Here is a 13,378-nt window from a genome sequence, read left to right on the forward strand (position 1 = left end):
CTGGGAATACCAGGTGCTTTAAACTTTTTGGATATTTTCACGAATTTATATAATATCTCTTGCAAAAAAAAAAAAAAAAAAAGAGTCAATGCCCGATCTCTGAATATAAGCAGGTTTGCGCCAGGTTAGTACATGGATGGAGACTGCCTGGGAATACCAGGTGCTTTAAAGCTTTGGATATTTTTCACGAATTATATAATAATCTTGCAAAAAAAAAAAAAAAAAAGGTCAATGCCCGATCTCTGAATCTTAGCAGGTTAGGTCTGGTTAGTACTTGGATGAGAGACCGCCAAGGAATACCAGGTGCTTTAAGCTTTTGGGAATTTTTCACTTAGTATATAATAAATTTGGCAAAAATTAGAGAGTCAATGCCCGATCTCTGAATATAAGCAGGTTGGGCAGGTTAGTACATGGATGGGAAGACTGCTGGGAATACCAGGTGCTTTAAATTTTTGGATATTTTTCACGAATTAATATAATACTTGCAAAAAAAAAAAAAAAGAAGTCAATGCCCGATCTCTGAATCTTAGCAGGTTAAGGTCTGGTTAGTACTTGAATGATAGACCGCCAAGGAATACCAGGTGCTTAAGCTTTTGGAATTTTTTCACTTAGTATATAATAAATTTGCAAAAAATAGAGTCAATGCCCGATCTCTGAATATTAAGCAGGTTTTGGGCCAGGTTAGTACTTGGATGAGAGACCGCCTAGGAATACCAGGTGCTTTAAGCTTTTGGGGTTTCTTTCCTACTTTTATAATGTACTGGCGAGTAGATTGGCTGATCTTTAAATAGCCTTCTCTTTGCAGCAGTCTTCGCTTATGGCCATACCAGCCTGGCTATGCCCGATCTTGTCTGATCTCGTAAGCTAAGCAGGTTTGGGCCTGGTTAGTGCCTGGATGGGAGACCGCCTGGGAATACCAGGTACTCTAAGCTTTTTTGAAATTTTTCACTTAGTATATAATAATTTTGCCAAAAAATAGAGTCAATGCCCGATCTCTGAATATAAGCAGGTTTGCGCCAGGTTAGTACATGGATGGGAGACTGCCTGGGAATACCAGGGTGATTTAAATGTTTGGATATTTTTCACGAATTATATAATAATCTTGCAAAAAAAAAAAAAAAAAGAAGAAGTCAATGCCCGATCTCTGAATCTTAGCAGGTTAAGGTCTGGTTAGTAATTGAATGATAGACCGGCAAGGAATACCAGGTGCTAAAGCTTTTGGAATTTTTCACTTAGTATATAATAAATTTGGCAAAAAATAGAGTCAATGCCCGATCTCTGAATATAAGCAGGTTTGGGCCAGGTTAGTACATGGATGGGAGACTGCCTGGGAATACCAGGTGCTTTAAATTTTGGATATTTTTCACGAATTATATAATAATCTTGCAAAAAAAAAAAAAAAAAAGAAGAAGTCAATGCCCGATCTCTGAATCCTTAGCAGGTTAAGGTCTGGTTAGTACTTGAATGAGAGACCGCCAAGGAATACCAGGTGCTTTAAGCTTTTGGAATTTTTTCACTTAGTATATAATAAATTTGGCAAAAAATAGAGTCAATGCCCGATCTCTGAAAATAAGCAGGTTTGCGCCAGGTTAGTACATGGATGGGAGACTGCCTGGGAATACCAGGTGCTTTAAATTTTTGGATATTTTTTCACGAATTATATAATAATCTGGCAAAAAAAAAAAAAAAAAAAGAGTCAATGCCCGATCTCTGAATCTTAGCAGGTTTAGATCTGGTTATTACTTGGATGAGAGACCGCCAAGGAATATCAGGTGCTTTAAGCTTTTGGAATTTTTTCACTTAGTATATAATAAATTTGGCAAAAAATAGAAGTCAAATGCCCGATCTCTGAATATAAGCAGGTTTGGCCAGGTTTAGTACATGGGATGGGAGACTGCCTGGAATACCAGGTGCTTTAAATTTTGGATATTTTTCCGAATTATATAATTAATCTTGCAAAAAAAAAAAAAAAAAAAGAAGAAGTCAATGCCCAATCTCTGAATCTTAGCAGGTTAAGGTCTGATTAGTACTTGAATGATAGACCGCCAAGGCAATACCAGGTGCTTTAAGCTTTTTGAAATTTTCATTAGTATATAATAATTTTGCCAAAAAATTAGAGTCAATGCCGATCTCTGAATATAAGCAGGTTTGGGCCAGGTTAGTACTTGGATGAGAGGACGCTAGGAAATAGCAGGTGCTTTAAGCTTTTGGGGTTTCTTTCTACTTTTATAAACGTTACTGGCGAGTAGATTGGCTGATCTTTAAATAGCCTTCTCTTTGCAGCAGTCTTCGCTATATGGCCATACCAGCCTGGCTATGCCCGATCTTGTCTGATCTCGTAAGCTAAGCAGGTTTGGGGCCTGGTTAGTGCCTGGATGGGAGACCGGCCTGGGAATGCCAGGTACTGTAAGCTTTTTTGAAATTTTTTCACATTAGTATATTAATAATTTTGCCAAAAAATAGAGTTAATGCCGCCGATCTCTGAATATAAGCAGGTTTGGCCAGGTAGTACATGGAGTGGGAGACTGCTGGCAATACCAGGTGCTTTAAATGTTTGGATATTTTTCATGAATTATATAATAATCTGGCAAAAAAAAAAAAGAGTCAATGGCCCGATCTCTGAATCTTAGCAGGTTTAGATCTGGTTAGTACTTGGATGAGAGACGCCAAGGAATACCAGGTGCTTTAAGCTTTTGGAATTTTTTCACTTAGTATATAATAAATTTGGCAAAAAATAGAGTCAGTGCCCGATCTCTGAATATAAGCAGGGTTTGGGCCAGGTTAGTACATGGATGGGAGACTGCCTGGGAATACAAGGTGCTTTTAAATTTTTGGATATTTTTCACAATTTATATAGTAATTTTGCAAAAAAAAAAAAAATAGAGTCAATGCCCGATCTCTGAATCTTAGCAGGTTAGGTCTGGTTAGTACTTGGATGAGAGACCGCCTAGGAATACCAGGTGCTTTAAGCTTTTGGGGTTTCTTTCCAACTTTTATAATGTACTGGCGAGTAGATTGGCTGATCTTTAAATAGCCTTCTCTTTGCAGCAGTCTTCGCTTATGGCCATACCAGCCTGGCTATGCCCGATCTTGTCTGATCTCGGAAGCTAAGCAGGTTGGGCCTGGTTAGTGCCTGGATGGGAGACCGCCTGGGAATGCCAGGTACTCTAAGCTATTTTGAAATTTTTCACTTAGTATATAATAATTTTGCCAAAAAATAGAGTCAATGCCCGATCTCTGAATATAAGCAGGTTTGCGCCAGGTTAGTACATGGATGGGAGACTGCCTGGGAATATCAGGTGCTTTAAATTTTTGGATATTTTTCACGAATTATATAATAATCTTGCAAAAAAAAAAAAAAAAGAGTCAATGCCCGATCTATGAATCTTAGCAGGTTTAGGTCTGGTTAGTACTTGGTTGAAAGACCGCCTAGGAATACCAGGTGCTTAAAGCTTTTGGAATTTTTTCACTTAGTATATAATAAATTTGGCAAAAAATAGAGTCAATGCCCGATCTCTAAATTTTAGCAGGTTTCGGTCTGGTTAGTACTTGGATGAGAGACCGCCTAGGAATACTAGGTGCTTTAAGCTTTGGGTTTTCTTTCCTACTTATATAATGTACTGGCGAGTAGATTGGCTGATCTTTAAATAGCATTCTCTTTGCAGCAGTCTTCGCTTACGGCCATACCAACCTGGCAACGCTAGAGTGCTAGCAGGAAGTGAGGTGGCAGTAGTGGGTGAGAGTAGGCTCACCATTGTTGTTTGTAAACCCATTTTTTGTTTAAAGTTAGCTTTTTTTCTGTTTTTCTGTTTTGTTTTGTTTTAAGTTCAAACACTTCCCAGCAGCCTAGGCTGTCTGGGGAGGATTTTTATTTTTGGAGGTTTTGTTTTGTTATTTTTTCAAAATTGGACTGATTACATGGAAATGAAATGGCAGGAGAAAGACGCAGGGACTTTGACACGGAAAACACTACAGGACAACGGCTTGGATACAACGAGGCAAAGAAAATGATTATTTATTCAAAGGAAGCAACTGTAATTGTGGATCTGGCAGAGGTGAGAGATGGATCGGTGCAGGATATTATCAAAGAAGTGAATGAAAAAATTGGAGGAGGAAAGATTTTGGCGATAAGACCAAGACAAGGCAAAGAATTCGAGATCACATTATCAAATGAGGAGGAGTGTGAAAAGCTAGAGGATGGACTAAGAATCAGGCAACAATTTTGTGAGATTAGAAAGCTACAAGTAAGAGAATATGTTGTTTCTTTTATGCATTTGCCTGCATATGTTGATGACCAGGATATATTAGATAAATTGGAGGCATGGGGTGTAACTCCCTCAACCAACATTAAGAGAAGAACATATCCGGGTACTGAAATAGCAGATGGTACGAGATATGTAAAGGTCAGGTTCCCAAAGGAAGTTGTATCTCTACCATATAGCAGCAAGTTTGAGACTGCTGAGGGCACACAGTACTTTCAGATTATACACGATCGGCAGGTGAAAACCTGTAGATTGTGTATGGATCCAGGACATGTATTTAAAGATTGCCCGGACTTTATTTGTTACCAGTGCAAAGAGCAGGGGCACTTGGCAAGAAGCTGCAATGCAGTGAAGTGCCCGGAATGTAGGAAAGTGTTGGTGAGGTGCGAATGTTGGATGGGGGAGGGAGAAAATAGTAGTGAACAAGAAACAGATATGGTTGTTAATGTGGGTGGGCAAAAGCAGAGGGAAACCGAGATGGACAATGTTTTAAACAAGGAGATGGAAGATTGTGGACTGGGAGAGGAAAATGAAGAGGAAGAACATCAAGCAGACACAGGAGGAGAGGAAAAAGAAAATGATGGAGAAAAAACAATATCACAAGGGACGGTGCAAAGGACCATGGAAATAAGCAAAGAACAGGAGGAACAAAAAAACAATGAGGAAGGTTATCAGGAGGGGAGAATGGAGAGAAAAGGAGAAGAGAAACACTGTGGACTGAGAGAGGACAATGGAGAGAAAGAACATCAGGGGGACACAGGAGAAAAGAAGAAAGAACTAGATGGAGAAATAACAACATCTCAATGGACTGTGCAAAAGACTATGGATATGAGCGAGGAACATGGGGAACAACAAAACGACGAGGAAGGTTATCAGGAGAGGAGAATGGAGAGAAAAGGAGAAGAGAAACGTAGGAAAGAACGAGAAGGAATACAAAGAAGGTTATCAGGAGAGGAGAATGGAGAGAAAAGGAGAAGAGAAACGTAGGAAAGAACGAGAAGGAATACAAAGAAGAAGAACTTTAAAGGTAACACCCAATATAGACATTGCAAAGAAAAGATTTTTAAGGCAAGGAATATTAAAAGACAAGGAGGGTTGTGAGAACAGATTTGATGTACTGAGAGATATGGAGCATGACTGAAAAAAAAAATGAAATGTTTTAATTATTTATTTTATATTGTTTTTATGTTTTTAAGAGTTGTTTCATTTAATGCACGAGGTTTAATGGATGTGGAGAAATTTGAAAATATGAGGGAATTATGTAGAGGGGTGGATGTATTTGTATTACAAGAAACGAATTGGAAAAATTATTGTGTTAAAAGGTTTGAAAATGTATGGGATGGGAATATACATTGTAATAATGGTACAGAGAAAACTGGGAAAGGGGTTGCTATTTTAATAAGAAGAGAGGTGTGTGAAAAAGAAAGTGTGGTGTTTAATGATGGAGCAGGGAAATGTTTAGCTGTTGAAATAGAAAAAGGAAATGAGAGATGTACAATATGTAACATACATGCTCCAAATGAAGAAAAGCAAAAGGTGGAATTTTTTAAAACAATATCTGCAAATGTAAGAATTAATGAAAGGGTGATTTTAATGGGGGATTTTAATACTGTTTTTACAGAATTAGACTTAGCAAGTAATATGGTTTTTAAGACTGATAAGGGAAGGGAGGAGTTGAACAAACTGATGGGGGATTTTAAATTGATTGATGTGTGGAGAGAAAGAAATAGAACGAGTAGGCAATTTTCAAGAAGACAATTTGTTTTAAAAGAACTGAAACAAAGTAGGATTGATTATATTTTATGTACAGAGGAAATGCAAGGGAATATTACTAATGTTTATTATAAACGAGTTGGTCTTAGTGATCATTCTCTCTTATTTTTAACATTAGATTCTTCAAGTGTGAAAAGGGGAGGGGGAGTGTGGGTTTTAAATGCAAAGATTTTAAAGAGTAATGCATATCAGGAAAGTATTAAAGGGATTGTGGAAGAAAGCAAAATTAATAGAATGTATAGGGAAGAGAAAAGAGTATGGTGGGATAGTGTTAAGTGGGAAATAAAGACATTTTCAATAGAATACAGCAAAAATGTCAGAAAATTAGAAAGACAGAAGGAAACCGAATTAACCAAACTCCTGAATAATGAGTTAAGTAAAGTGTCAGAAAGCAACGGAAAAGAGGAAATTGAAAAAATAATAATGCTACAAGATAAATTAAAGATATTAGAAGAGGAAAAATGTAAGGGTGCAATTATAAGAAGTAAAGCAAAATATGCAGTAGAGGGAGAAAGATGCACAAAATTTTTCTTTAATTTAGAACAAAATAGGCAGAAGGCTGATCTATTGAAAGAAGTCTTAAATAAAAAAGGGGAAATAGAAACAGAAACTAAAGAAATTTTGAAAACAGTAAAGCAATATTACATTGACATGTTTAAGGGACAAGGTATAGGAAAAAATGATGAGGAGTTTTTGATTAAACAAATTAAATCTAAGTTAACAGGTGAGGACAGGATTTTGTGTGATGAAGAAATTAAGGAAGAAGAAATAGATATTGCAATTCAACAGTTAAAACCTGGAAAGAGCCCTGGTGTGGATGGTTTGACTAATGAATTTTATAAAACTTTTAGAGAAATGTTAGTGCCAATTTTAAAAGAAGTTTTTGAAGAAATTTTCAAGAAGGGGGTGTTGAGTGAAAAAATGAAGATAGGCATGGTAAAAATGATTTACAAAAAAAGCGGTAATCCAAAAGATCTTAAAAATTTTAGACCTATATCCATGTTGAATACAGATTTTAAAATATTAGCAAAAGTATTAGCAAACAGATTAAAAAAGGTTTTACCAAAAATAATAAAAACAACACAGGCATACGGGGTGCAAGGAAGAGATATAGTAGATGTGGTTAAAAGTATAAGAGACACAATTTATTATATGAAGGAGAAGGGAAAGGGGGGATTTTTAATAAGTCTGGATTTAGAAAAGGCATTTGACAGGGTAGAGCATGAGTTTTTATTTGATGTTCTTAAGGCTTTTGGTTTTGGAGAAAATTTTAGAAAATGGATTTGGATTTTTTACTCAGATGTGTTAACATGCATAAAATGCAATGGTTTTTTAACGGATTGTTTTCAACCAACAAGGTCGATCAGGCAAGGATGCCCACTGTCTGCCTTACTTTACTCTCTGGTAGCCGAGCCACTTGGTTTGGCTATTAAGGCAGACAGAGAAATCAAAGGAATACAAATAAAGAACCATTTCCAAAGAGAAGCAGTGTATCAGTATGCAGATGATACAACCTTGTTGGTAGAAGACATCCAAAGTATTGATAGGGCAATGGGGATTTTAGAAAGATATTGTAAAGGGTCGGGGGCCAAAGTAAATGTGGGGAAAAGTGTGTGTATGAGGATTGGCAGAGTAGAGGAAATACCGCAGCATATACAATTCAAGGAGGAAATGCAGCACATCAAGATTTTGGGGTTGTGGGTTGGTATTGATTCTAATAAGGCAGACACTTTGAATTGGGAAGGTGTTTTAAATGGAATTGGAAAAAGACTGAGATTTTGGCAAATTAGAGATTTAAAGCTAAGGGGGAAAGTTTTAATTATAAATTCATTGATGCTGTCGAAAGTCTGGTATGTGTTGGGAGTAACCCCATTGCCTCATCTGTACTACAAAAAAATGAAAGAATTGGTTTTAAAGTTTTTATGGGGAAATGGAAGGGCTAAGATTGCATATGATACATTACTTGGAAACATAAAGGAGGGAGGATTGGGACTTTTAGATCCATTTTTAAGAATGAGAACGCTGAGAATTAAAACAGTTCAGAAGTTTCTAGAGAGCAAAAGTGATGTAATTTGGAAAAGAGTCATGGAATATTACCTGGAAAAATGTAATATGGGATGTAATGTTTTATGGATGAAAATGAAAAGCTGGATGTTAAAAGGTCTGCCATGTTTTTATGTGGAGGTTTTGGAATCATGGGGGGAATTTTTAGAAAATGTACTGATTTTACCTAAAGGAAGGGCCCAGCTTTTAGAACAACCATTGTTTTTAAATCCGAATATCATAAGGGACGGTAAGGTCATGTATTATAAAGAATGGTGGGATTGTGGTTTGAGACAAATAAAAGATCTATTGTATGAGGTGATAGAGGGTTATGTACCTTTACAGGCAGTTGTGGATGCATTGAGAGAGGGGGGCAAAAGGGCGTGGAGAAGGAAGTTAGAAGGACAATATGAGGATTTAAAGAAAGCGATACCAAAGGACTGGATTGAAAGAATTGAAAACTATGAGAGTGGGGATGAGAATGAATTTCCAGATGTATTTTTTAAAAGGTTAAATGGGGAAAACGTTCATTTTAATTTATGCAAAGTAAGGAATGTGTATAGTATTTTTAGGTCTATCGCTTTTACAAAACCAGTAGCTTTGAACTACTGGAAAGAAAGATATGATGACTTAAATGAAAATGAAATTTGGGGAAACGTGAGGTTGAAATATATGGAACCAATTTTAGAGAATTTTAATTATTTATTGAGACACAATTGTATATTAACAGAGATGAGATTACATAAAATAGGAATTCAAAATGATTGAATGTTTTTATTTGGTCATAATGACTGTAATATGTATACCTTTAATTTATGTGTAACAATAGCAAAGTATGTAATATGGTTGAGAAGAAACATGGCGAAATATGATGGGAAAAATGTTGATGTGTGGATAATCTTTAAAAACAGGATGGAATACTCTGTGAGACTGTTATGGAATTATTTCTCAATGGAAAACAAAGAGGATGAATTTATAGAAATGATTGTAAGAGGGAATCCAATGTTGGAAATGAAAGAAAATGGTGTAAACTGGCTATGGGGGAAATATGAATAATAATGTCATGGATTGTAACTGTATGAAACAAATTAAATGAATGTAAATTTTTTATAATAATAAAAAAAAAAAAAATCTTGTCTGATCTCGTAAGCTAAGCAGGTTTGGGCCTGGTTAGTGCCTGGATGGGAGACCGCCTGGGAATGCCAGGTACTGTAAGCTTTTTTGAAATTTTTCACTTAGTATATAATAATTTTGCCAAAAAATAGAGTCAATGCCCGATCTCTGAATATAAGCAGGTTTGCGCCAGTTTAGTACATGGATGGGAGACTGACTGGCAATACCAGGTGCTTTAAATGTTTGGATATTTTTCACGAATTATATAATAATCTGGCAAAAAAAAAAAAAAAAAAAAGAGTCAATGCCCGATCTCTGAATCTTAGCAGGTTTAGATCTGGTTAGTACTTGGATGAGAGACCGCCAAGGAATACCAGGTGCTTTAAGCTTTTGGAATTTTTTCACTTAGTATATAATAAATTTGGCAAAAAATAGAGTCAGTGCCCGATCTCTGAATATAAGCAGGTTTGGGCCAGGTTAGTACATGGATGGGAGACTGCCTGGGAATACAAGGTGCTTTAAATTTTTGGATATTTTTCACAAATTATATAGTAATCTTGCAAAAAAAAAAAAAAAATAGAGTCAATGCCCGATCTCTGAATATAAGCAGGTTTGGGCCAGGTTAGTACTTGGATGAGAGACCGCCTAGGAATACCAGGTGCTTTAAGCTTTTGGGGTTTCTTTCCTACTTTTATAATGTACTGGCGAGTAGATTGGCTGATCTTTAAATAGCCTTCTCTTTGCAGCAGTCTTCGCTTATGGCCATACCAGCCTGGATATGCCCGATCTTGTCTGATCTCGTAAGCTAAGCAGGTTTGGGCCTGGTTAGTGCCTGGATGGGAGACCGCCTGGGAATACCATGTACTCTAAGCTTTTTTGAAATTTTTCACTTAGTATATAATAATTTTGCCAAAAAATAGAGTCAATGCCCGATCTCTGAATATAAGCAGGTTTGCGCCAGGTTAGTACATGGATGGGAGACTGCCTGGGAATACCAGGTGCTTTAAATGTTTGGATATTTTTCACGAATTATATAATAATCTTGCAAAAAAAAAAAAAAAAAGAGTCAATGCCCGATCTCTGAATCTTAGCAGGTTTAGGTCTGGTTAGTACTTGGATGAGAGACCGCCAAGGAATACCAGGTGCTTTAAGCTTTTGGAATTTTTTCACTTAGTATATAATAAATTTGGCAAAAAATAGAGTCAATGCCCGATCTCTGAATATAAGCAGGTTTGAGCCAGGTTAGTACATGGATGGGAGACTGCCTGGGAATACCAGGTGCTTTAAATTTTTGGATATTTTTTACGAATTATATAATAATCTTGCAAAAAAAAAAAAAAAAAGAAGAAGTCAATGCCCGATCTCTGAATCTTAGCAGGTTAAGGTCTGGTTAGTAATTGAATGATAGACCGCCAAGGAATACCAGGTGCTTTAAGCTTTTGGAATTTTTTCACTTAGTATATAATAAATTTGCCAAAAAATAGAGTCAATGCCCGATCTCTGAATATAAGCAGGTTTGGGCCAGGTTAGTACTTGGATGAGAGACCGCCTAGGAATACCAGGTGCTTTAAGCTTTTGGGGTTTCTTTCCTACTTTTATAATGTACTGGCGAGTAGATTGGCTGATCTTTAAATAGCCTTCTCTTTGCAGCAGTCTTCGCTTACGGCCATACCAACCTGAGGGCGCTAGAGAGCTACAGGAAGTGTTGGCTGCAGTTTGGAGAGGAAGGCTCTCCTCCATTTTGTTTTTTCTGTTAGTGTTTGTTTTGAGAGTTGTTTTTGGACTTTAGTTTATTTTTTGTGTAGTTTTTCAGTTTTAAACCACCTAACAGTGGCATCTTGCTGGCTGGAGGGTGGTTAATTTTTTGTTTGTGTTTTGTACAATGGACAGATTATTGGCAAACGACACTGGAATGGCTGGAGAGACACGCATGGCAAACGACACTGGACTGGCTGGAGAGACACGCATGGCAAACGACACTGGACTGGCTGGAGAGAGACGCATGGCAAACGACACTGGAATGGCTGGAGAGAGACGCATGGCAAACAACACTGGACTGGCTGGAGAGAGACGCATGGCAAACGACACTGGACTGGCTGGAGAGAGACGCATGGCAAGCAACACTGGACTGGAGTATCGACAACGAGCAGGACACGGCAAAAATCAAGATGCAAGAGATAAATTTGGTGAAAGGAGATACTTAAAGGAGGCAACTGTGATTGTGAATGTGGAGAATTTAAGTGAGGTGAGGGCTGTGGATATTATCAAAGCGGTGACTGACAAATATGGATATGGGGAAATCTTGGCACTAAGGCCAAGACAAGGAAAAGAATACGAGCTCACAATGGAAAAAGAAGAAACTTGTGATAAGCTGACTGAGGGATTGTTAATAAATGGAGTGAACTGTGAGATAAAAAAACTTCAAAACAGAGATTATGTTGTCTCTTTCATGCATCTGCCCGTCTACCTTGCTGATGAAGAGATTTTAAATAAACTGGAGGTTTGGGGGGTTTCCCCAATTTAAAAAATAAAGCGGCGTGTATATCCGGGCACCAGCATTGAGGATGGGACAAGATATGTAAAGGCGCGGTTCCCGAAGGAGGTGGCCTCCCTCCCTTACAGCACAAAAATAGAGACGGCAGAGGGTCCACAATATTTTCGGGTGATGCACAGCCATCAGGTGAAGACTTGTCGGCTGTGCATGAGCCCAGACCATGTGGTGAAGGACTGCCCAGAGTTCACAAGCCATAAATGCGAGGAGAGAGGCCACTTCGCAAGAAATTGCAACGCTGTGACGTGCCCGGATTGCAATTTGGTTTTAAATAAGTGTGAGTGTTGGATGCAGGGTGAGGAGGAGGAGCAGCAGGTGGGCGGGCAGGTGCATGAAAGAGACAACGAGCAGCGAGACGATGGAGAAAGAGTTCGAGGTGAAGGACTGGAATTAATTAAGGATATGGAACAACAGAAAGAGTGTAACGAACCCATCATACAAACACAACAGGAGGGGGGAATTTGGACACAGATGGATTTGACTGACAGCTTGAAAAATGCTTTGGATACTATGGAACTGGATGATGAAAGGAATAAAGTATTGAGTGATGCACAACAGGAGGGAATTTTATGTACACCGATGGATGTGACGGACAGTGTGCAAAAGGAGATGGACGCAGTAGAAATTAATGATGCTACAAAAGAGTGTGAACAAGGACAAGAAAATGAGGAGACGCAGGGGAAATCATCAAAAAGAAGAAGATCTGTGAAGGTAATACCCAATTTAGATACTGCAAGAAAAAGAGTGCTTAAAGAAGATGGTTTTGAATGTACAAATAAGTATGAGTTGCTAAAGGGTTTGGAGGAGATGGACTGAGTTTATGGGTTTTATGCATATTTCTATATGTTTTATGCTGTTAAGAATAGTGACTTTTAATGCTAGAGGGCTGTCAGACATGGGAAAATTTGAAAAAGTGAAAGAAATGTGTAAAGGAGAAGATGTGATTTTATTACAAGAAACTAACTGGAGGGAAGAGTACATGACTGAAATAAGGAAAAGTTGGAGCGGAGAGATTTTATATAACAATGGTGATGGGAGGCTGGGAAGAGGAGTTGCAGTTTTAATAAAAGAAAACAGTGGTGTATCGTGTAAAACAATTTATAATGACATGGATGGGAAATGTATTGCGGTTGAAATGGAGTATGAGGAGAAAAAAGTTATTTTAGTTAATATTCATGCACCAACAGTAGAGAATGAAAAAAAGGAATATTTTAATGTATTAAGAGAATTTTTAAAGAAACATAAAGAAGTTATTATGATGGGTGATTTTAATACTGTTTTCAGTAAATTAGAAATGGGAGAGGGAATGGTTTTTAAAAATGATAAAGGAAGAAAAGAACTGAAATTATTAATGGAAGAAAATAATATAATTGATGTATGGAGAGAAAGAAACGAAAAAAAGAAAGAATATTCAAGGAGGCAATTAGTGGGTAATTTTATGTGTAAGACTAGGATTGATTTTATTTTATGTACAAGGAACATTGAAGGATTTATCGGTAATATTAAATATGAAGAATCAAGCTTAAGTGACCATAAACCAATTTTTATGCAAATATACTGGAGTTCAGTGAAGAAAGGGCCGGGGGTATGGGTTTTAAATGTAGAGGTTTTGAAGAATGAGGACTATGTGTTAAGT

At 37.3% G+C, this 13,378-nt stretch overlaps 3 pseudogenes; all 3 read left to right on the forward strand.

The window, feature by feature from the left end:
- Positions 1–813: 813 nt before the first annotated feature.
- On the forward strand, positions 814–932 carry LOC113068472 (uncharacterized; annotated as a pseudogene).
- Positions 933–3,056: 2,124 nt separating this feature from the next.
- On the forward strand, positions 3,057–3,174 carry LOC113068487 (uncharacterized; annotated as a pseudogene).
- A 6,771-nt stretch (positions 3,175–9,945) lies between these two features.
- LOC113068485 (uncharacterized) lies at positions 9,946–10,064 on the forward strand (annotated as a pseudogene).
- The last annotated feature ends 3,314 nt before the right edge of the window (positions 10,065–13,378 follow it).

The sequence above is a fragment of the Carassius auratus genome, linkage group LG44F, assembly GCF_003368295.1.
Source record: "Carassius auratus strain Wakin linkage group LG44F, ASM336829v1, whole genome shotgun sequence".
NCBI lineage: Eukaryota > Metazoa > Chordata > Actinopteri > Cypriniformes > Cyprinidae > Carassius > Carassius auratus.